Source organism: Ailuropoda melanoleuca, chromosome 5 (assembly GCF_002007445.2).
Source record: "Ailuropoda melanoleuca isolate Jingjing chromosome 5, ASM200744v2, whole genome shotgun sequence".
NCBI lineage: Eukaryota > Metazoa > Chordata > Mammalia > Carnivora > Ursidae > Ailuropoda > Ailuropoda melanoleuca.
Window position 1 is genome coordinate 107,163,869 of NC_048222.1, and position 21,057 is coordinate 107,184,925.

The window sequence follows — 21,057 nt, forward strand, 5'->3', positions numbered from 1 at the left end:
AGCATTGGTGCTGGGCTCGATCTGGGGACACCATCGGACATGGCTGCCCTCAGTGGGCACAAGGGTGGGGTGGGGGCGGGGGGTAGCGGTGAGGGGGAATAGTTGTAATCTCCTAAGAGAGCACTCCTGCGGCTACATTGGAAGTCTGCGGGAAATACATAGTTTAAATCTTGCTTTGGCAAATACTTCAGAAGCTCACTAGTTCCTTAGAGTGAATTCAGTGAAGTCTCAACCTTAAGAGGGGTAAGCACGTTGTCTTTCCTGTTTCAGACTTTTATTCATAGAAAATCTGAACTGATAACCTAGAAGGAATTATGAAGTGGTTTCTTTAAAACCTCTGCCAAGGTCTATCTCTTTTGATTCAAGTCTCTCAGTTCATATTTGGTAAATGCATCTTATTTGGAAAATTATTCACTTTCTTGAGGTACGTAAGCTGCTTATACTTCCCTGAAGGATTTCTACTATTTTATTAATTGTGATGGTTTATTACGTAAAAAAAAAAAATTCTCACATGGTCTCTAGTAAAAGAGACATTTGCCCTTTTGCTTAAGTAGTATACATATTCCTTACTAGTATTCAGTTTGTCAACATCCTGCTGCATTTGGACCAGGGCTGTGGAATTCTCTCATCCCTTTGGGGAGAAGTCTCTGCTTTATTTGCACCAACAATTCAGTGGATGGACAAGGTTAAAATAAATATAATCAAGGCCAAAGACAATATTTGTATGAATTATACAATACACTATTTAAAGATTTTCTAAAATTAAGAAAACCTTGATTTTTTTCCTCACATATTATAGTTCACTTTAAATATATAACTCCCCAATTGTGAATCAGAGTGAGAAGCAGAACAGAAAACCATTTGTGTTAGCTGTTTCATGCATTGTTTCATGTTGTGGTTTTGTGAAAAAGATTTTATAAGCCTTGGGATCTAATAAGAGGCTGAGGCCCTGTTTGGTTTATAAATATGTGTGAGATATTTTTTAGGTCTTCAGAAATAAAAGCAGAGAATCATTTCCTTATGTTATCAATTCCTCCATGGGAAAGCATATTAAAATGTAGAGAATATAATAGTATATAATTTAGCAACATAATATATAATGTGGGTTGAGAGACAATTACAGTGTTTTATTTCCCTATATTTTCCATTTTAACTGAATGCATTTTAGCAACAATTGGATTCTGGCTGTAGCATTTTTTTAGCTGTTTCATAAAGCTTTATAGCAAATTACTGTGGTGTACCAGATAAAATAAATTCCTGACTTCACTCTTAAAAGTCATATTATGAGCAGGCATAATTTTTTACTTTTATAGGTAAGCACATATTTTGTAAAAATTTGTGTGTGTTTGCTGCCAAAATCTTTAAGATTGTTGTTCCTAACATTATTTTAGTGGTTTCCTCTGTATTTAAGGTTTTGTTTTATGCAACAAATCAAGCATCTTTTTTATTTGGTTCATAGTAAGCTGATATATACAGCACTGAATTCTGGGGTCACACATCACCAAGTAAACAGCATCTACTTGAATAAGACCTTGTTGTGTTTTCCATTCACACAGTGCCCGCAGTGTGCTGTCTCCGCAGACAATCCTACCTTGTCCTCTTTTCAGGTGATTCTGGCACTCGTCTTTGACCTTCTGCGTACACTTCCTGCCACTGTCTCCAATTCTTACTACAGCCTGATGCTTCTTACCTAACCCCGCATCCCATTTGGTCATGTTTTCATCCGAGAAGGTTGTAATTCCACTCCAAGGTTGTTCATTTATTTGTTTGTTTTTCATATGGACAAGACAAGAAGATAATTGAACATACTAATAAACATCAATGCATTTATCTCTGATTTAAGTGTCAACATTTGATTTGTTAACATTACTGCCGACCTCCCCATCGCCTCTTTTTTTTTTTTTTTAAAGGAATGTGTCATTGAAGGGTTCCTAATTACATTTCCTTTACTCCTTTCCCAGATATGACCACTTTGGTGTGCCCCTTTCTAGTACATGTGTTTTACTTTTACCACATCCCTGTTTATCCAGAAACAGTATGAACTATTGCATTACACATTCTTAAATTTGCCTATGTAAAAAGTAATGATTTTGAAAATTGAGGCATAATGTTTACAAGTGAATTTTTTAAAGACTTTTCTTAGAGTAGTTTTAGGTTCACAGCAAAATTAAAGGGAAGGGACAGAGACTTCCTTGTACATGCATAATCTCACCTATTATCAGCATCATTCACCAGAATGGTAATTTGTTTAGCAAGGATGAACCTACATTGACATGTCATTATCACTCAGAGTCCATAGTCTACACTAGGGTTCACTCTTGCTGTTACACATTCTAAGAGTTTGCACAAATGTATAATAGCATGTATCTATCATTATAGTGTAATTCAGAGCATTTCACTGCCCCCAGCATTTTCCCTGCTCTGCCTCTTCATCCTTCCTCACTCCTATCAGCCCCTGGCAACCACTGATCTTTTCATTGTCTCCAAATTTTGCTTTTTCCAGAGTGTCATATAATTAGAATCATACAATATATAGCCTTTTCAAGTTTGTCTTCTCTCCCTCATTAATGTGCATTTAAGGCTCCTCCATGCCTTTTCACGGCTTGATAGCTCATTTCTTCTAGCACAGAATAATAATCTGATGTCCCAGTGTACCACAGTTTATCTGTTCACCTACTGAAAGACATCTTGGTCGCTTCCAAGTTTTGGCAGTTATGAATGAAGCTGCTGTAAACATCTGTGTGCAGGTTTTTGTGTAGATACAAGTTTTGAGTTCATTTAAGTAAATACTAAAGAGCATGATTGCATGCTGAGAGCGTGCGTAGTTTTGTAAGGAACTGCCAAACTGTCTTCCAAAGTGGCTGCACCATTTTGCATTCCCACTGGCAGTGAATGAGAGTTCCCATTGCTCCATATCCTCACTAGCATTTAGTATTGTCAGCATTCTGGATTTTGAGCATTCTAATATGTGTGTCATGGTATCTTGAGGTTTTAACTTGCATTTCCCTGATGGCATAAGATGTGCAAGTGAAACTTTTTCAATAATATTATTCTTTACAATTTAAATTTCTTAATTCATTTTTAATATGAAGTAGTAGTTTGTGAATCTAGGCCTTTTTGCCCTAGCAATATCCTTTATCCTTTTAGTATTTTTGTCCTCAGTGTTTTGTTATAGTTAATAACCAACAAAATGCCTCTGTATATTTAAATGAAATAATACACAGGTAAGACTTGATTATCTCGGTATAGTTATTATGAAATGCATACAAGATGCAGGATCTATCTCTATCAGTCCGAAGAAAGTATTTTTTTGGTACAGTTTGGGTTTTTTTTTTTTAATTCTTACCTACATAGATTATCTTATTAAAAGTTAAACCGGCACCCTCTCTAAATGAGGACTTTTTCCTGTAAGTAGAAAGAGAACAAAGCCTCATATTTTATAAAAGTAATACTAGAATATAAACGAGGAGAGAAAAGAGCACAGGGCAAGAAGACTTCTAAAACTACAAATCTATCTATTTTTAAAATACGCTGTAAAGAGGAAGGACGGGGACATTTACCAAGTTAGTAAACAGTACATTTACATTTGGAACTTACCTGTTAGATCCTGCAGCTGAATCACTTTTTATCTGCATACTGCAGGATCATGGCAGAGCACCTGCCGTCCTCTTCATATACACATAGACCCCAAAATCTCTCTGCAATGAGCCCCTTTTTTCACCTGGAGCTTTGCTCTTTCTCAAGATGTGGCCAGGCCCCTCATTGCTGTTGAGTGCAAGTTAAAATGCTTCAAAGACGTGGAGGTGTGGCTGAGACAGGCTTTTCTCCAGTCTTAGGAAGAGCCATGTATAATGCTTTGGTAAATGAAAGTGGAAGTCTTAGCTGAGAGACCTTGAGGTTGAATGCTGAATCAATTGAGGTATAACATGTCTTTAGAATACTGACATGTGGCACAATGTAATTATGCTCTAATAGCCAGGCAAAGCCTTCTCTTATAAACCAGCATTCTGTAGGGTGGCCTGCAGAGGCACTGTCTGTGACTGAATGTGTCTCTTTCGAACCCGCTTGCCACGGATGTGCGCCCCCCAGGTCCCCTGCCTGAGGTTGGCTGATCTGCCGGGGGTCAGAGAGACTCCTCTTTCTTGTCTGGGTCTACAGCCCCGTGACTCAAGAGTGCCTTTCAGTTCACAGCCTTCCCTACTAGTTCTTCCCCTTATTACACCTTTATTAGTATGTGGGTAAAATGGTGGCTAAATGATAAGCGTTTTTCAGAAATGGGTTTGTTTAGGGGCACCTGGGTGGCTTAGTAGGTTAGTCACCCTACTCTTGATTTTGGCTCAGGTCATGATCTTGGGGTCGTGAGATCAAGCCCCACGTAGGGCTCCAGGTTCAGTGCTGAGTCTGCTTGTCCCTCTCCCTCTCTTCCTGCTTGCATACTCGCTCACTCTCTCTCAAATAAATCTTAAAAAAAAAAAAAAAAAAGAAAAAAGAAATGGGTTTGTTTAGTTCCAAATAAGTGACTGTTTAATGTTTTCCTATTTCTATCTAAGCATTTTGTCATTTTCTGTCTGGTTTTATATGTTGAAATTGGTGTTGATGGCTGATAGATTTTTATGTGAAGTCGTGATGTGATATAAATATACTTTTTGAAGAGTAAAATTTGTGAATTTAAAATTTAGAAGAGATTCATGCAGCCTCACAATACTTTGTTTTGTTCTAATGTATTGGACTTTTTATTTACTTGCCTAATATTTAGAGAAAAAGTAAAGAAAGCTACTGTAGAATATAAATTATTTTCTGAAGCCATTTTCTCATTTTAGCTTATTAGAATTTGCAGATGAGACAAGAATAAAAATGTGTCTGGCAGAGGTAGTAGCCGTTCAGAATTCTTGGGTGGTCTCGGGAGTGAATCTGGACATAGAAACTGAAATGACTTATCAGAAATGCAGTGTACGTGTCAGGATTTTCAGTAGTGTGTTCGTACGCTGGCTGTTTCTGCCTGCAAAGTATTTGATAGGAAATGGGTAACCGTTTACCTAGAGGTTCTTTGTACCACCTGTATAATACTGCTTGCTCTAAATTTCAGAATTAAGACATTGAGACATCAGCTATTTAGAATAAAAACACACTCTTGTGAGGAGGAGGAATTCATATAGGAGATGTTGCTGTCACTGTTAAATTCTTAGAATTTACCACAAATTACTGATACAATTTACATCAACTTTTCTTGGGATACAACCATTTTTAACACTTCATACATCAGATGAGTATGTTTTTGACAGTGGGACATATTGATACCTCTTCCAAGCGCCATCTCCTCACCCTCACCCACCAGCAATGTTGTCACATGTTAGTCCAAATAAATTAGCATTCAGTCAGTGGTTGGACTAAACATGCTACCATAAAAAAAAACAAACAAACTGAAGTATACAGTTAAAAATATACAATTGTGATTTTCTTGTTCTTGTTCATGGTGACATCCATTGACACCTGATACATGAATCAGCAATAATTTCAGCTGTATATAACAGAAAACTCAAGCCACAGTGGCTTAATCAAATGGGTCTTTTTTTTTTTTCTCTAGAGGAAGGCAGTGTGAGGCAGGTAGGTAGCTTCACAACGTCATCAGATCTGAGGATCTCTCTGATGTTCTGTTTGGCCTTCCTTTTGGTTGTCCAGCTTTTCCTCATGCTTGCTGCCTCATGATGACAATGTGGCTGCTGGACCTCCAGGATCTTCCTAGGAGCAAAGAAGATGAAAGGCAAAAAGCAAAAGGCACAAAGCAGTCAAATCTGCTCCCATTTAAGGAGCTTTCCTGGGAGCTCTGAATGGTGCCTTCTGCTTGTATCTCCTTGGCCAGAGTTAAGTCTCTCTGCCATCTGAAGCTGAACCACAGATCGGGATATAGGGTTTGTTAGCTGAGAACTGCTGCCGTGTGCAAAACAGGGGTTGTGTCACTAAGAATAAAGGGAGGTAAACTGGAGTAGGTAAGTGGAAGGATCTGCCACACCTGTGTGCAGAGATTTCCGTGACAGAGACCCAAAACAAAGCCTAGGAAAATGGCAGATATGAGAAAAGTACTTTTTTTTTTTTTAATCATCGATTTAGGAACTAGGCAAAGCTCTAAGGAATAATAGAGTAAAAAGAAGTTAGTGTTCTGTAGTACTTCTTTTTGAAATTGACCCTAGGGAGTTCTCGAATTACAGCAATTGGTAGTGCAATAGAAATGCTACAGACCTGGTGTTAGGGGACCCACAGGTCTGGCCCTGAATCTGCTGGTGTCTGACTTTGTTATGCTCAACAAATCACTGCATTCTTCTTGGCATAAGGGTTTCCTCCCTTCACCTCTAAAATGAGGGAGTTCAGCTAGTCACTGTGATCCCTCTAAGGTAAAAGACGTTTTGATTATCTGGGTCTTTTGCTTACAATTTACTCAGTTTGACTCCCAGTCTAGCTCTTTTACATTACCACAGATGAAGTTAAGCATAGTATATAATATATATATGTATATATATAGAGGCGGGGGGAGAATTGGTGGTCATTTTTATGAAAAATTGCCATCAGGCTACTTGTTAAAGCTTTAATTTGTATGGAAAGCTAAGGTATGCTGTTTTTCAGGCATGTCACCCCTTTGAGACTTACCTGTGGCTGGGACCTGTGACCACACATGGAAATGGCCCTGTTAATTTTGGTGTAAATAGGATTTTTTTTTTTTTTTTTTGGACTCTCATGTTCAGAGCTGTAGAGAGAAGGGAGGGAATGCCTCCATTTCATGTGAGTGAGGGAAGCTTCTTCCCAGATTTGCAGCAGGGTGGTTTCAGGCTTGCGGACACCCCCAGCATTCCTCCATTTGTGTTGGCATTGCAGTGCAGAGCTGCCCCTGCGCTCCTCCACACCCTTGTCTGCTCTTCCAGCAGAAGGCACCTGGTGGTGCACCCGTGCATCTGAAATAGACAGTTAAGCCAGTGCCAGGAGCTCTCTCCTTAGGGGTGGCACGCGCCAGAACACAGCACAGGAAGCGGCGGCCTCACTGATGGGAAGCCACACAGAAGTTTTTGGGAGGTGCCCTAGCAACGCTTGCTTCAGTCAGCCCTTCAGGCTGCAGGGCTTCCTGGCCACTGAGACCACCGCAGGAGTATGTAGAATGCAGGTGGAATTGGCGGCGGGGGAGGGTGAGCAGTTGAGGTGCAGAAGAGGAACCCTGTGGAAACGCTTGTCAGAGGTTTACAAGATTTAGGATGATGAAATAGTATGTCTCACTGTCTTTTCTCTTTTCCTCTCTGTCCCTTCCTCCCTCTTTTCCACTCTGTATCTTTCTGGCTTTAATTTAGTATTTTATCCTAAACAAATATATCTTTGTGTTCAGTTGAAAATAGTGGATAGAAATTTGTGTTCTTAAGGCATTTGCCCTTGAATAAGGGGAAAAAAAAGGATTTCAGATAGAAATCTGAGCAACCTGAGGTTTCTGTATGGGATATAACAAGAGTTGCAATGAATAATTAAACAAGTTATAGCTAATAAAATATACAGCACATTGCTTCAGACTAAAACCTTCTAACTCTGCCTTAGGGATGAATGCTTTTCATTATTTTTTAATTGTTGCCAGGGTTGACCTTGAAGGTCTTTTCTGGCAGATAATTTGTTATGGTAAGAATGAGATCACTAAGCATTTTAGCACAAGCAGCATGATGCATAGAGTTTCTTCCTATTATATAATGGTGATGTGATAAGTCTGTTTTCCTGGGAATTTGTCCCTTCACTTAGGTGGTAGCTTCTTTCTCAGCTCCTGCCTTTGGCGGCCTCAGTGTTGCTGTCGGATAGGAGGAATCTGTGGGGTTATGATGCAGACTCCTGAATCCGTGTCATATTCATACGTCTGTGTTGACTAACCTCTGAAGGCCCCTAAACACCAGAGGAATGTGCCTCCATTTTGATAAAATGCCCACGGGAGGATCTAGGATCTCCTTCCTGCCCTCAGGAAAGTCGTGTCCAGGGAGATCATGCTTCTCAGATTTTGCCCTGATGGCCTTTGTCACTATTTGGTCTTCCTCCGTCACTTGATACAGGACCTGTCATTGCAGACTGGTTACCAATATGCCTAGTTACTGGTGTTCTTAGGACTGATTTCAAAAAGAAACCGTAAAAGACAACAAAATGTTTCATTAAATTAATTTGCAGTTCTCCATTTACATTTTATCTTATGAAGAACAGATAATAGAATGTTATGGCTACAAAATTGTTAAAAGCATAGGACAAATCTGTAGTTTTCACCAAAGAGAATAGGAAAACTTGTTCTACACAATTGGGGAATTAAATTTAGCAAATACTGTTTCTTGTTTGTTTATAGAGTGTGTACTGAATTTTGGACTTGAATAATAAGTTCGCAACCACATGGTGTGGATGTGCATAATATTAGTAGGTTCTGTGTATACAATGTGTATTTAAAAAAACTCATTCAGTTGATTGGACCATATGGTATATACCTTTTTTTCTTTGTCAGTAACATTTAGAAAAAAGTACATTAGTACTACAATTCTCATGATATTTTCTTACAAGAAAAATCCAGTGTACTTTTACTTATTTATTTTTTAGTTAATTTTTTTCTTTTCTTTTTTCTTTTCTTTTTTTTTTTTTTAGAGAGAGTGCAAGTGGTGATGAGGGAGGAGGGGCAGAGGGACACAATCTAAGCAGACTGTGCTGAGCACAGATCCCAACGTGGGGAGCGATCTCACAACCTTGAGATCATGACCTGGGCCAAAATCAAGAGTAGAACACTCAACTGAATGAGCCACTCAGGTGCTCCAAGTGTGCTTTTCAATATATATAAAGATTTACAACATATATGAAACTTACATGTAAGAATGAGAAATAAAATTATTACCAAGTATTCAAATGTCAATTTAAGAAGTTTTAGCTTCTATTATTACATGTAGAAGATATTTGTTTTTACATTTTTAATATTTTTGGTAATAGAAAACATGAATTATCATACATGATCCTTTGAATTCTATTTTGAATGTGGTAAAAGAATAGATACCAAGTGTAGTCTACATAAAATGTTTTTCCTTTCCAGAAATTGCCAGTGAATCTTGGTTCATAAAAAAATAACAAAAACTCCTATCATTTTACTGAGCATCTATTTCCTTATTGCTGTCATTCAACTTTAAAAGGTGCTTATTTATAGACCCTGTGAAGTCAAACTGTCCTTGGCTTATGGTATTAAAGTTGTAAACTTAGGCCCTTTGCACTGGTGATGTTAGTTTACATTTTGGTATGGTAAATCCCTAGTCATACAGCTGTTGTTTAACATTTATAAAACTTCATAAAATTGTGGCAAAGCTATCATGTTTAATTTCGGATACATTCAAAATTTAGAAAACCCATAATTGTTAACCAAACAAAAGTATGAAATGATTCTAAAAGAAACAATGATCTACTGGAATTTCTAGGCTACTACAAACTGGAGTATAAGAAAATTATAACTAAGTTGTATTGATTTACATGAAGTTAACATGCCTATTACTACAGTAGATTTATCTCCGATCTCCGTCCTTATTGCCTAAGGCCTGGTTTTTCTCAGCTCAGAAAAGAAATTCTAGAAAATCGTTCAGAATTACTGCTTTAGTTTCTATTATTATAACCACTTTTATACAATATAATGAAATATACAGCATGGCAATATTTCATGCTACCCTATAAGTTCTTATATATTAAAATAATCAGGTTGTGAATATTTTAACTCGTTGCAGCTTATTTTTGAGAATATTCTGAGTATGTTTACTTATTGTCTAATTTATATGTAGTCTTATTTACATTTTGGTTAAACGGACTGTGGTTACAAACTGGATTTGAAAATGCTGTCTCTCAGTAAATTGAGACTTTAACCATTCACATTTTTAAAAGAATATGAGTAGGGAGCAGGGGTTTTTTTTGTTGGAGAGAGGGGTGTAATATTGTTTCAGTGCTTTATGTGCATTCCTTCTTTATAAGATCTTATCCATTTTCTTCTTTTAATATTACTTAGAGTGACTTTTACTGTTTTTTCCATAGTAGATCTTTTGGTTGGCAGGAGGAAGTTAGTTACCTGTAAACAGGTTATATTGTAAACACTCTACTAAATTGTTGCCATCCATAGCGTATTTTAAAAAGAGATGATGTTACAAATTAGAAAAAAAAAATACCCAGACTGGCTTATTTAATGTATACTGTCCTGGAAATTACAGACATGATTTTTATGTGCTATAAATGCATAATGATTGCATCTGTATAATATATATTTTATACCTTTCATGTACTCTTCACTGATTGAGCTGCTCAAGGCATTGAGGCTGGGTGGCTTTTGGGGTTGGACAGATCTGTCTTTTGATCTTGGCCTGCGTGTTGGTTGGTTCATGAGCTTGGGCAAACCATTTAAGACCTGAGTTTGTTTGCTCTATGCAGGGGGCACAAGAGTAGGGTCTTCTGTGAAGATTTAAAGTAATAATATAGAAGTGAAGCAACTGTTACATAATAATTGCTTGATTCATATTAGATATTTAGTTCATGGACCATCTTATTTTTATCCTTAGCACCTAGGTCAGAGTCCAGTTAGGAGGAGGTAGAATAGGTAATGACTAACTCATTTAGAGATCCCAGAAAGGATTGCAACTGCTTTTGTGCCTTGTAATTTGAAGATTGTTCTCTTTGACTTGACTCATACCTTCATAAAGGTTTATGTGGACAGGGATGTGACCGTCTACACAGTCAGCCAAACTAGAAACCTGGGTGTCATCTTTGATCCTTCAGAATCAAGCTTCTTTTACCTACTTGTGGATTTGATTGCCCCTACTGACAGTTGGTGTAGCTGTTGGTGGAAGGAACAGCCAGGGCCGGCATTCTATCACATACAGAGCTGCTGTTGGATCTGGGTAGATTGCAATGGTGAGGGGAAGAAGACTGGAGAGGGGGCAATTCCAGACAGGGGGACTTGCATAAACAAATGTTTAGGGTTGAAAGTAGAACGCATAGTGGGAGGGGGTGTAATGGTTAGACCAGAATATCCAGAACACACACACAAAATGTTCATGGAACTCATTGGGTTTGGTACTTTCAGTGGAAAACATTATGGTGTCATTTACTAAATGATAATGTGGGCATTTCCCGAATGAGTTAAAAAGTCATCATAACCGGAATGAGTTAACTGTTGCTATCAGCCGTACTTTGAGCTTTCGGTTCCTTGTTTTATGTTTTTTAAAAATAGGAACATTTTGATTGAATTTTCCATGTTTTAAACATAAGTTTCCCTACTAACTTTTGTTGTACAAAGGTCTTATATGTCGTGAGTGTGGGCAGTAATATATTTTGTCATACGACAAAATATACTTTCTAGAACTTAGTAATAATGTTTCTGAATATAATTTAAATTAATATTTTATCTTGGTCTAGCAAATGGAAAGGTCACAGAAGTAAACTTTAAAGCAATTTAGGAACTTTAACAAGCGATGAAACTTGCAGTGATTATTTAGAATCATTACATTTTTCTAGAGAAATAATAAATGGCATTTGAACAACTGGGCTAGCTCACCTACCACCATTTAGTACTTTGCTAGAAGATATTGAACTGCTTTTCACAAACTTCATTCTTACCCACACTTTCCTTTGATCAACCATTTTTGCTAAAGGACAAAGTGTTTGTATTATGAGTATATAAATGTATAAAATCTTATGTCAGTGTATGTAATTTTTAAGGATGTACTAATTTATTATCTTCCAATAGCTTTTTCATTTGCAAAATAAGCATTCACTGGTTGTAAGTCTCCTTAATGAGGTCTAATGTAAAAATTATATAAGGCTTGAAAAATTATTCATCATTATGATAACATTTGTTAGATCAATCTAAGCTATATGGAAAGCTGTTATTGTGAAAGTTTGTGTACTAGAAAAGATGCTCAACATTGTTAGTAATTAGGGAAATGCAAATCAAAACAATAGTGAGATACCACTTATGCCTACCAAGATGTCTATAATCAGACAGACAGACAAATACCAAGTGTTGGTGGTGATATGGTGAAATTGGAACTCTCATGCATTGCTGGTAGTAGTGTAAGATGGTACAACTGCTTTGGAAAGTAGTCTGGCCATTTCTCAAAAGGTTAACATAGAATTACCATATGACCCAGAACTTTCAAGAGAACTGAAAATATATGTACATATGAAAACTTGTACATGAATGTTCACAGAAGCATTATTTTATAATAGCCAAAAAAGTCAACCTAAATGCCCATCAACTGATGAATGGGTAATCAAAATGTGGTATAGCTATACAGTGGAATATTATTGAGCCAAAAAAGAAATGAGCTGCTACATGCTACAACATACATGAAACTTGAAAGCATTATGCCAAATGAAAGAGGCCAAGACACAGAAAATCATGTTGTCTGATTCCATTCATTTGAAGTGTCCAGTGTAGGTAGATTTACAGACCTAGAACATAGATTAATGTTTGTTAGGGGCTGGAGACAGGAGGGAATGGGGTGGGACTGCTAATGGGTACAGTTTCTTTTGGGGTGGATAAAAATATCCTGGAATTAGAAGTGATGGTTACAAAATTTGGTGAATGTATTAAAAATCACTGAAGCGCATATTTAGAAAACATGCATTGTGTGGTATATGAATTATATTTCAATAAAAAAAGGGAAAAAAGACTACGTGTGTAGTGCCACTGGCATTATATTTACCTGAAATTACTACGTTTTTAAAAGATAGTCTAACTTTCCTGCATGCCTTTTTGAGAAACATAAAAAGTCATTTAAATGTTTTTGTGAACTTTTTCATGTAATTCTTAATTTTAGTTTCCCAACTTAGGTGAAAATAGAGTATTAGTTGGTATTAAAGAATATTTATACTGAAATATGGACTTAATAAGGGAGCATCTATGAGGAGAACAGGGTTTGAGGCCAGATTTGAGGTCATCCTGCTTCCTAATATACTTAAGTTGTTGAAGTAGATTTTCAAATTATTCTCTGAACCTTTCACTCATCTCATCTTTCTTTTTATCACTGGAATCATTAGAAAATCAAAGTTGCTTATTTAGTAAATAATATGGGAGAATACCATAAAATTTTTCTTTTATTTCAAAATTGGCCCATTACCTCTTATCAACTCTTGTTTCTGAATAGAAGCTTAACTAGTTCTTATAAAGTGATGGTTTCTGAGACTCCTTTGAAAATCGCACTTAGCAGCTGTCCTGGTGCCCTCTCGGTGCTTCTCCCACATCTCCTTTCTCAAAGCAAAGACAGCCTGGCTTGTCAGCTGTGGGTCTTTGGGAGAGAGGGTGAACTTGCTACACACACGTGGCTGCTAGCTGTGCGTTCTGCTCTGCCCACCCCTTTGTGCACCACTGTTTGAATCCTTCCCTCTCTTCCTCATGGGGAGGTGAGGAGGATGTAGGTCCCTGCCCAGATTCATTGATGAATTCCTATCCACTTCTATTTGGAATTTCTGTCATAAAGAGTACTTGGCTTGCATCCTTAAAATGGATTTTTAAATAAGAATTATTTTTAAATAACATGCATACTCTGAAAGAGGTATCTACATTACCTATAGAGTTAAATTTAGGTACATGATTGAATTGAGATAAATATTAATTCTTAATGCTTTTTTCTTTTATTAGCTGCTTAATCTCTCTAGTATTGTTTCCAGCTTTTAATTTTCATGTAATATACTGTGAATTCTTTTGTAGCTTACTTTGTTCATCTTCTTTTTTTTTTTTTTTTTTTTTTTTTTTTTTTTTTTGCTGACACAGGTTGATTCAGTGAATTTATTTTCATTGCTGCATAATATTCTATTATAGTGAACACAGTTTGTTTCCTTTTGATGAAAATTTTTATAATTTTTCTTTATTTCAGATCATAGCACACTGAATACTTTGTCTCCTTGTGCAAATGTACCACAGCACAATTTTCCTGAGTATATTCCTGTAAATGAAATTGATAGGGCATAGAGTATGCATATCTTTATTTTTTTTCCCTAGTTGTTTCCAAGTTCTACAGTTTACAGTCCTACCAGCAGTGTATGAGACCCTTGTTTTGCACTCTTGCCAACACTGTTAATGAGTTAAAAGTTTTGGTGCTCTGAAAGCTATGAGTGTTTTCTTACTGTTGCCTTTCAATTACTTTTTTCTTTCAGAAGAGCCCTGAAGCACCCAGATTGGAGGGAAATTGCATCTTTCTAGCCTTACTCATTATTTCTCCTCTAACCACCTCCATGGCCAGTTGGGAGGACCCAGCAGTTATACTCACAGTAGAACATGGAGGAGTACCTCTGGTTGTCAGTCTGTACTTTCCCCCACAGATCTGGCGTGTCTTAGCACCCAAGTCCTATAAGGCTGTGAAGTGGCACTAGATGCCATGCCTCCGTGGGCTGAATTTGCACCGCATACCCATTCTTCTCTCCTGCTGTCTCTTGGGCCCTGGGAGGCTCTACAGCCTGTATCCCAGAGACGTTCTCTCCCCCATTTTCCCCACAAAACGAAACAATGGAAACCACAAAAATAAAATCTCAGTAAACTACCCTGCTGTAGAAGCATCTCGGTGATTCTTCTGCTTAGCACCCAGACTCTCAGGAGAAGCCTCTTCCAGGCGACAACAGTTCACAAACTCTCTTCAAATGTCTGATGTCCAGCTGTTATCATAATGATTAACATTTAGGGCACTACCTTTTCTCTCAACATCATTCTCACCTTTCTCTTGCTTTTCTTCTCCCTTATTCATCTACTCTTAACTTACCTTTTCTCCTTTGAAATTCTTTCTAGCTGCTGCTGTTCCTTCTGACCCAGAGCCAGCTCCTTTTCTCATTTTGTGGACAGCATCTATGTTTAAATGAAACTGTCTTCATTTCCCTCTCACCGTTGAGAAGAGCTTCACAGTAGTTGAGAATACTTACGTATTCCATCGGAAACCCCATCCTTTGCTGGTCACAGTGGCCAAAGTGCTCTTTGTGATGTTCCCAGGCTACTTATCCTTCTCCCATGCAGGCACGGGCTCCAAATTCACTTTTCCAAAGACCTCCCATGACTTCTTACCCAAAATTTTATAGTCTTCTTCCTGCCCCACCAACTCATATCCCCTCATGCCTTTATTATTTTTTATCTTTAGCAAACTTCACTGTGTAATAGTTTGTGTATTATACTTGTATAACTTTTTTTTGTCTTCCTTCCCCGCTAGAACAAAATGTCAATGAGAAAACTGAAAGTTAAATCAGAAGTGTGTTGTCCTTGGTGTCTGTTTAGAATTTAAAAAAAAATGTTTCGACCTTAGCAAATATATAAACCCAGGTATATATAACAAAACAGAAATTTCAACATACTTAAATTTGAATTTATACTATATTTGGGCAAAGTTTCAAGGGAAGTATAACTTTGAGGGAAAAGAGTTTTTGTTGATTTTAATACTGTGGTCATAAAATTGTACCTTTAAATTTTTATTTATTTCTGGAAATAGACTAGGAATGTAGTATATTAAAATAGTAATTGAGTCCCTAACTTAATTTTCCCGGTGTTATTCACTCCAGTTATTTGCTAAAAATTTCTAATAACATAATGGAAGGAATATATATTAAATCTCACCAAGAAAATTGTAGTTCGGGCTCTTTTTCAGGTTTAGCTATTCTTGGAAGATAGAATTACCTATATTGTTAAACATCATGTGCTTTTAAGCTTTTAAAATTTTAAAGTTCAAGCTGAATGAATAGATAAGTTGCATTTTTATTAAAAGTAAAAGAAATGGTTATTTAAAGTTTAAGCTAAAACTCTTAGAGCAGTAAGCTTTCTCTTGCCCTTTATAGACTGACCACATTTTGAGAGTCCTTGAGGAGAGAGAGCTGCAGAAAGCAAAAGGTCTGTTGCATGTGGGGCTGCATTCCTACTCTGTACAATATTTGAAGCACACAAAACCAGCAGCACTACACTGAGTCCTTTGTTCTTCCTGTCGGGCAAAACTCTAGATAGCTTACTGTAAATATGGCCGACCGCCAAGCTGTGGCGCAGATTCTTTTTTTTAAATACTGTAAACTGGCACAGGCTCAAGAATTACAGTTCTTCCTTTTATTTGCCTTCTCCTTCCATACTGAAGAGTTTCCTCTATCGTAAGATAGAAAAACAGTTGTTGTGGTCGGGGAAAAAGTGCCCCAACGGTCCATTTTTTTTTTCTCCCTGACTGCTAGCCTTGGGTAGATTTCTGCTGAAATAAGCAGAATAACTTTATTACTTTTAATGTTTAAAAGGACAATGTCCTTTCATGGTGATGAAAAGAACTTGAGAAGTATGAACGGAGTTGAATTCAGAACACTTAATACTGTGTGACTTTAAAAATTAATTCTGCATTGGTGTTTTCCTACTTTTCTTTGTTATCATGGTTTTACTTCCTGTTGTCCTAGAATATTTTTGGTTTCAGATTCTAGTTTTAATGTGCCTGCTTTACTTCTGACATTACCAAGTTGCCTTCCCCTTGTGTTGGAATTTGTGCAGCTCCCCCTGAATTGAAAAGAGGTAGAGGGAAATGAAGGGTGTGGAGTTCTGCCTTTCAACTACGGGGTGTGTCCCTTTTGAAACTTTTTAAATGCAAGAAAAGGCTTGGAAGTGTTGTATTTTTGAAAGGATTATTTGCTCATGATATTAAAATAGAGATGCCAGAAAGAAGTAGATACTTTTTTGATAGAAACATCTTGTCAACATTTTTAAGTTTTGCAGTTTTATTGATTAATCTTGCACGTGGAAACTTCTAGACCCAAGTAGAAATGAAACGTATATTGTATTTGTCCAAAAATCAAGCTAAGATCGAATGTACTCCTCTTCCCTACTTCCCTGACATTAAAATTATTTTGTACGATAGACCTGTGTCAATATACTTACTTTTTCATTTGGCTCATTAATCTCTGTTTCTTATAAAAAGACAACTTCACTAGGATCTAATTAGGGGATATTTGTCTTGTTTTCAGATGCAGTTAAAGGTAGAGGATGTTATGTTTAGAAGCAGATAGATTTTGTGACAGTCTTTGAAGGATATGTGGAAAATCTAAGAAAGCGTAGATGATTAACAAAAGAAAGGGAGTCTGCTTCTACAGAGACGCTCTGTCAGTTACTGTGATGAATTTTCTTTATATCCTCATATTTTAAATTTTTTGAGGGGTAATTTTCATTGAACTGGTTGAAAATAATTTTGAAAGTTGGGTAAAATCGGGGTGCCTGCGCGGCACAGTTGGTTAAATGTCTGGCTTGTGATTTTGGCTTAGGTGGTGATTTCAGGGTTGTGTGATTGGGCCCCATTGTGGGCTCCATGCTCAGCGGGGAGTCTGGTTGAGATTTTCTCTCTCCCTCTGCCTGTCCCTCTCTCCCTGCTCACACAGGTGCCTGTGTCTGCTCTCTCTCTCTCTCTTAAATAAAAAAAATCTTTAAAAAAAAGTTGGGCAAAATATATTGGCTGCTTTTGCCTCGGTTTCCTCATAAAATTTAGGTTGTTAAAGTAAGTCCCAAGAATCCATGAGGTTCTTTTAGGCACATATGTAATATATAGTTCTTACTTTCAGTGTTTCTCTAGAAATATGGTAATTCCACCAGGATAGTGGAAAAGCAGTTAGGCTGAGCATTAGGAGACCAGCTTCTCATCTTGGCCTTCATTTCATAACAATATGACCTTGAGGCTATTGACACATTCTGGGCCCAGTTTCCTCATCTGTAAAATGGTGACTAGAGTGAGTTGATCTTAGAGGTTCCTTTCAGCACGAAGAATCTAGACAAAATTCTATGGTTATTTTGCCTTTGTTATAGATAAGAATTTAATGAATAGTGAGAACAAGATCTGTAATATAGAGACTATTTCATTTGCATTTATAGAATGTAGGTATGTATAATTTTTCAATGTTGTATAATTTGAAGAAATTTTTACCCCTTTAATTCTCACTTGATTCCTTTTTTATTTATGGTAAGCTCTTATCATCTGATGTCATTCATAGGGAGACTGTGAGTAAAATGGCTTACAGATTCGGGCATTTGTAATTTTGAAGAGTTCCAGTGCAGATAAAACCTTCCAGGGAGGGAATTCCATTTCCTAGCTTGAGAGGCAGCTGCCGAGCACCATGCTGCCAAACTCTGAGCCCCAGGCCCTGGGTTTCAATCCTGGTTCTATTACCCAAAAGTTTTGATCCCTGATATAATTCATTATAATGCTCTGATTCTGATTCCTTGTTTCTAAAATGAGGATAATTTATGGCATTTCACAGATCTATCCTTAATTTCAGTTTCAACATCTTAAAAAAAATCATCTTTCAGTTCAAGTTGGCAGACCTTTTGTTGGGTATCTAAAGTACTGCGCTGAGGGAGAGGGTGTACACACACATGGATAATGAGAATGGAAGGCATAATATGGAAAGTGAATTGTAAAACAGGGAATGAGAGTGAAATAATATAGGTGGAACAGTGGATTTCAACGGGTGATATTGTGTAAGACTATATAAGGAGGGAGATTTGAGCTGGGCTTGAAAGGTGGGTAGGATTTTACCAGTGGGAGAAGGAAGAAAGAGCCAGGAGGGGCTTCCAGGCAGGATGAAGAGAGCCATTAGGGTTGGAGGGCTTGACGCATTGATGGAACCTGGTTTCCCTTGGAAAGAAAAATAAGTGACTTCAGAAAGAAATCAAAGTATAGCATTGCTTTGTATAGTAAGAAATAATGTTTAATCCCATTACATGTTGGAAACTTACATGAAGTGTTGGTTTATCCTAATGTCTTATCAGAGACATCTACCTTCTTTAGATGCTTTTTTCAGATCATATAACAAGTATACATATATAATCAGATATTGCTGAAAAATCTTTCCATTACAAGTGGCATATAAATTCCTTTTGTAGTAGAAGAGTGTTGTACTCCATAGTTTTGAATTTTTGAACAACTTAAGAGCAAAGATTCTTTAAAGAGATTAAACTGTCTGAAGCATACTCAGAAATCAGTGGAAGGATTGGCATATTTAATCTTGGTTATTATCCCTTAAAATCATGTTATAACTGAGTAACTTTTCTCTGGAATTGATCCAGTAAGTATCTGCGTTTAAGTGTTAATAACTTGGAAAAATAAAGACGCTATTGACTTTTTCCTTTCATATACCTTTCATTGGGCAACAAACTAGTTGAAATACTGTTTCATGATAGATTATTTAAAATAAGGTGGAGTGAATAAGACTGCTTATAGGCACATTGTATTTCTGGTTGCCAATAGGAAATGTTTTTCTCAAACCTCGAGTCAAATGTTTTCTTCNCATAAGCAGTCAAATGTTTTCTTCCATGTAAAGAAAGCTTCTTTACTGTTTGGCGTCTGTTCAGCTTTCGGGTATGACGAGATTATCAGTCACGTCACCTGCAGGGATCTGAATGGAATCACTGAGAGGCAGTGGTTAATAGTAGGACTTTTGTTTTCAGAAAATACTAGTAGCACAATATAAATGAGAGGAAATATAGCATATTTTTAAAACAGGTCATCATGGTTATAGTATCTAGAAGTCTATTTCTGCCATCGTCTTTAGTTCAATAGGAGATTTTCAGGAAGTGAGCTAGCTTTCTGCTTTGGTTTATTTACCCACAGAACACTTTTTAAGGTGGGGTGTGATATTTAATGTTATGTTTTATCAGAGAATACGTCTTAATTTGAATACTCTCCATATGCTAAAACATGCAAGTGTATTTTACTTCTACTTTTAGATCTGTTCTACTAAAACTATGACCATGAGCTTTTTTGTACATGAGCAATATACATCCCTTGTTACTTCTTTTCTGACTAAGGGGCCAACAGTAGTTGGTTTAAGGTAGTAACAGATGTTTGCAGAATGAATAAATGAAAAGTTAAGGACCTAGAAATAATCATTTCTATGGGAAATGGTTGAAAAGTTGAGTTTCTCCATCTTGTCCTTTCAATATGGTGCTGGGTGGGTGCTCTCACTCACCAGCTTATGATCATAGGTAATGACCTCATTTAATGCATCTAATCTTTAGATCCTCCCATTTGGAGGATCTCTATGATAGAGATTTCTATCATAGTAGTACCTATCTCAGGTTAATGAGCATTGATAATGTTCTGTTTTAGCAAAATTTTAGATAGCCCTCCTAAGTTCTTGGTGCTTTTGAATGTCTTTTCCTTCATTATTTTTCCTCCTCTGATGAATTAGAAAGTGTTTTGAAAGAGACTGCTTATGCATAAGGTTATTAGGTATGAATTTTTTTAATTTTCTATAGGGTGGGGTATGCCTGTTTAATTTGTGGTGTAGCATTGTCTCTGGGGCCCATTTTGTCTCTGAATATTTATAGAATTGTAAAATTGTAAAGTCGTCAAGCCAAGGGGTTTTTGGGCATTTATCTACTTCCCTTCCAGACAGGTCCAGAGATGTTTTTACCAGCTATGCTGTCTTAGCCCATGATTATAAGAATTAAAAGTAATAAAGAGAACTTAATGTTCATAACTTATTCTCTGTATAAACGGGTATTGGTAAGACTGATTCTTCTGCTTTTTACTTTAAACCAGACTGAGAGAGTGCTTTCTTTTTCCAAATATCTAAATTTTAGCACCCCTTTCCATTCATCTGTTTCAAAATTTCATATAAATTGCGTAGTTAGGGAAAATCCTATCTAAACCTCTTGATTTTGATAACATTCCATGTGATAGCATTCCATTCCAAGTATTTATCCAAAATAATAAACATCTGTTTCTTTTATGTGCAGATATACTGACACACAAATACAGTATTTGAAAAAAAAGGTAGTAAGGCTAATTATAATCTTCTAACCATACCACTATCATGATTACATTCACAAGAAAGACTTTAGCAAAATAAATTGAATAACAACATTTTCATTGCTTAGTAAAGTGTTGTTTTTTTTTAACTTTTGAATTATTTTAATTGGTTTGTAGTGAGGTTCTTCCAGATGTTGATCCATAGGAAAANACATTTTCATTGCTTAGTAAAGTGTTGTTTTTTTTTTAACTTTTGAATTATTTTAATTGGTTTGTAGTGAGGTTCTTCCAGATGTTGATCCATAGG

The 21,057-nt window shown here is 36.7% G+C and overlaps 1 protein-coding gene across 4 annotated transcripts in view; it reads left to right on the plus strand.

Annotated features, from left to right (window-relative positions):
• Nucleotides 1–21,057, plus strand: part of LOC117802419 (mineralocorticoid receptor) — a 188,140-nt gene that overhangs the window by 47,331 nt on the left and 119,752 nt on the right. The gene's annotated exons all lie outside the window — the stretch shown is intronic.